This window comes from Triticum dicoccoides, chromosome 2B, assembly GCF_002162155.2.
Source record: "Triticum dicoccoides isolate Atlit2015 ecotype Zavitan chromosome 2B, WEW_v2.0, whole genome shotgun sequence".
NCBI classification, from domain to species: Eukaryota; Viridiplantae; Streptophyta; class Magnoliopsida; order Poales; family Poaceae; genus Triticum; species Triticum dicoccoides.
This window is the reverse complement of record NC_041383.1, coordinates 588,087,964-588,092,622: the sequence shown is the minus strand read 5'-3', so window position 1 is coordinate 588,092,622 and position 4,659 is coordinate 588,087,964.

Here is a 4,659-nt window from a genome sequence, read left to right as displayed (position 1 = left end):
CATAAGATCCAACTATAATAGCAAAGCTCGCGATACATCAAGATCGTGCCATAGAGAGAACACGAGAGAGAGAGAAAGATCAAACACGTAGCTACTAGTACATACCCTCAGCCCTGAGGGTGAACTACTCCCTCCTCGTCATGGAGAGCGCCGGGATGATGAAGATGGCCACCGTTGATGGATTCCCTCTCCGGCAGGGTGTCGGAACGGGCTCCCGAGAGGTTTTTGGTGGCTACAGAGGCTTGCGGCGGTGGAACTCCCGATCTATCTTCGTATTTGATGGTTTTAGGGTATAAGGGAATATATAGGCAAAAGAAGTCGGTCGGGGGAGCCACGAGGGGCCCACGAGACAGGGGGGCATGCCCAGGGGGTGGGCGCGCCCTCCTATCTCCTGACCTCCTTGAAGCCTCCCTGGCTTGTACTCCAAGTCTCCCGGATCATGTTCATTCCAAAAATCATGCTCCCAAAGGTTTCATTCCGTTTGGAGTCCGTTTGATATTCCTTTTCTTCGAAATACTGAAACAAGCAATAGAACAGCAATATGGGCTGGGCCCCCGCTTAATAGGTTAGTCCCAAAAGTAATATAAAAGTGTATAATAAAGCACGTAATCATTCAAAACAGATAATAAAATAGCATGAATGCTTCATAAATTATAGATATGTTGGAGACGTATCAGGCGACAGGCTCTACAGCGTACACGTCCCTTAGTGCGCGCTTGCGCTCCCTTTTCGGGATGTGAGTGACATAGATCATGTTCACTGTTTTCCCCTTGGGGGGAAACTGCTTCTGACCCCCGGTGTTCAGCTGACGGGGCTCATCATCGTCTTCAATTGGAGGTCCTTTTCCCTTGTGTTCGGTATTTATCTTACCAGCCTATTTGAAGATCCAACAATTTATGTTGGTGTGGTTGGCAGGCTTATCGGGTGTGCCATGAATCTGGAAGGGCCTCTCAAGGATTTTATCCAAACTAGATGGACCGTCCTAGTTGCCTTTAAAAGGTTTCTTCTGCTAACCGGATTTAGAACCACTGAATTCGGCATTGACTGCCGTATCGTCTGCGTCGTTGTTGTTGTTCTGACGCTTATTTTTATTGCGGCAAGGTTTACCATTGCCATCCCTGGCTTCTGAAGTGCCAGGATCGCCCAAGATGTTCCTTCTATGAGCCAACCAGCTATCCTCACCCGCAGAAGCGGGTCATTAGTGCAGTTAAGGCTGCCATAGTCTTCGGATTTTCCTTCCCAAGGTGTCGGGCGGGCCATTCATCTCGGACGCTGTGCTTGAAGGCCGCTAAGGCTTCGATGTCCGGACAATCCATGATCTGGTTCTTTTTTATTAGGAACCAATTCCAAAGCTTGCGAGCCGATTCGCCTAGTTGCTGAATTATGTGACTCAAGTCGTCAGCATCCGGTGGCCGGACATAAGTGCCCTGAAAGTTGGCCCAAAAAGCATATTCCAAATCTTCCCAGGTTCCAATGGAGTTTTCTGGGAGGCTGTTCAGCCAGTGCCGTGCTGGTCCTTTCCGCTTTAGAGGAAGATATTTGATGGCCTGGAGGTCATCTCCATGAGCCATGTGGATGTGGAGAAGAAAATCTTCAATCCAGACGTCTGGATCCGTAGTTCCATCGTACTGTTTGATGTTTATGGGTTTAAACCCTTCCAGAAATTGCTGCTGCATTACCTCATCGATGAAGCATAAAGGGTGTGCGGCCCCTCTATATCATGCAATATCGCGGTGGAGGTCGGCTGACATCTGAGTTTGGTTCTTATCCCTTGTATAGTAATGGTCGTCACGCCGGGCTTCACAGCCGTTGTCTCGCGCCGGGGCATAGCCTCTTGATCCGTAGATTGATCTAGGCTGGACAACTTTATTGGCTAGGTCACATTCCAAGTCATATGTGTATCTCGCAGCTGCTGTCTCCCTGCCTCTTCGGCGAGGGGGTGCGGGTTGGTGTTCGGCTTGACATGCCGCTTTATCCCGTCCACGTGGTGGTCGGTCTGGTTGATCTGCCTGATTGTATTTGACGGTATTGGCTCAAGGGCTTCGTCGTCGAATTGTGGCAGCAACTTGCGCTTGGGGTAACTTTTTGCAGGATGCTCGTGGCCGTATTCCTCAGCGGCCTGGACCTTAGTCCACCTTTCAATGAGTGTATCCTGTTCAGCTTTGAGCTGCTGTTGTTTCTTTTTCAGGCTCCGCGCTGTGGGGATGAGCTGTCGCTTGAAGCATTCTTGTTCGAGGGGTTCCTCTGGGATGATAAAGTCTTCGTCACCGAGGCTAGCGTCCTCTTAGGATTCTAGCATGTAGTTGCTATCCTCCAAATCTTCGTGATCAGCGTGTTCAGGAATATACTGACCCTCTTCCCTTTCATCATGTTCGGATGTGGGCTCGACGGGGTATTCAGGATCTTCGGCATCATCCAGAGTCTCATTGTCTCCGGTGCTAGTATTACTATCCTTCGCCCGACGCGATCATGAGCGGCGCCACTGACGTCAATGCTTTGGTGGTTTATCGACAGGTTTGTCCTCATTGGGGCTCGGATTATCCTCGTCGTCCTTTTTGTCAGGAGTGTCCACCATGTACACATCATAGGTTGAAGTGGCCGTCCAACACCCTATGACGGGTGGGACCTGGCTTGGTTTGGCACCGGCATCGTCGTCCATGTCGTCGATGTCTTCGGACACGTAGTCCAACATGTTGGTTAAATCCTCGGCAATGGCTATTAAGTGGGTGGTGGGTGGGGCATAAAATTCCCCGCTCTCAGCCCCAGCCCGAGCTGGGTACAGTTCGGAGGCAAAGCCTCCGTGATGGCGAGAGACTGCATTAATCCCAATGCTTCATCTAGGAGCAAAAGTTGGACCGGAAACTATGAATCTGCAGGACTAAGTTCGGCATGGGACCTCTGATCGGACCCAATAAGCGCAGACCTCGACAGTTCAGAGTGATTGTCCAGAGGCAAGTGCAAGATTGCATCTGGGTCTTTGGTCGGGAGCTCCACGAGGGGAAGGAGTCGGCGGGGCTAATGCTCCCATCTTCAGACGATGCGACCTGCCCTAGATCTAAGGCCGGGGCAGGTCCGAGGGTTGAGCCTTGAACGAGATCTAATAGGGGATACAAAAAGACTTCTTGATGGGGGCACAGAGCGGCATCCAAGGCCGTGAACCCCTCGAAAATTAGATCTCCTCGGATATCAGCGACATAGTTCAGGTTTCCGAACCTGATCTGGTGGCCGGGGGCGTAACTGTAGACCTGCTCGAGGCAGCCGATCGAGTTGACACGAAGCACGAAGCCACCGAACACAAAGACCTATTCGGGAAGAAAGGTTTCCCTGGACGCAGCATCATTGTTGATGAAGAGGAGAGCCATCAATCCTTCTGTCGACGATACATCGGAGCTCTCAATGAAAGCACCAATGTCAGTGTCAAAACCGGCAGATCTCGGGTAGGGGGGCCCAAGCTGTATGTCTGAGGATCGATGGTAACTATGATCAAAAGGACACAATGTTTACCCAGGTTCGGGCCCTCTTAATGGAGGTAAAACCCTACTCCTGCTTGATTATATTCGAAGGGTATAGGGGTTACAAGAGTTGATCTACCACGAGATCGTATTGGCTAACCCTAGTTTGGCTAGCTTAGTAATGTTGTGATCCTGCCTCCGATCTAACCCTCCGGTTTATGTAGACACCTGAGGGGCTTAGGGTTGTACAAGATCGGTTTAACAGAAAGAAAATAACATATCCGGACACCTAAACTTGCCATCCATGTATACGGGAGTCCCCACCGGACACGAGAGGTGATCTTCTGTCTTGTATCTTGACGACCCATCAGTCCGGCCCATATCCAATAGACCGGACGCCCGAGGACCCCCTAGTACAGGACTCCCACCAACAAAAATAAGGCTCTTGGAGATGCATGCATGACATGTTTGCATAAGACACACACACACACACACAGACACACACACACACACACACACACACTTTTTCTCTACTTTACCATGTGTTGTCCCTTCTCTTTCACACATACACACTTTTTGCAAACACACTTGATCTCTCTGTAGTTAGGTACTCTCTCAGGTCCATAACATATAGATATTTTAAAAAGTCAATCCTCACAAAGTTTGACCAGGTATGTGTGGAGAAAAACATTTACATCTGGAACGATCATTAGATCCATCACAAGATGTAGTTTCATATGGAGGCCTCATCGAGAAGATCCGATACCTCTCCCATACCCGAATTCTCGTCTTTCGGTGAAAACCCAGATCCAACTCATTGGCTCAACGATGGTAGCACCCATGGCGTCGTTACTTTGATGGAAGTATCGACTTGGAAGACCCGATCCTTGGGTGGAAGCACCGTGTTTGTGGTGATGGGTGGTTGGTACGTGATGCATGCGGTAGTTTCATTTGGCTTGTCCGGTGGTGGTGAGCAGTTGGAGCTCTTTTGACACATTGGACATGTCGGACAAACCATGTTGACGGCACATGTTCACCTACCTATGGATGTCTTCTTTTTTTGAATGAAATTTTAGCAACTATCGTACTAACTTTTAAATAAATAAATAAATATATAATATGGTAAGTCGATGGTCTCCTAAAACACACAACGGCAGATAACATAGACCACAAATAAAATATCAGAATGATCCACGTCTCTCCTGTG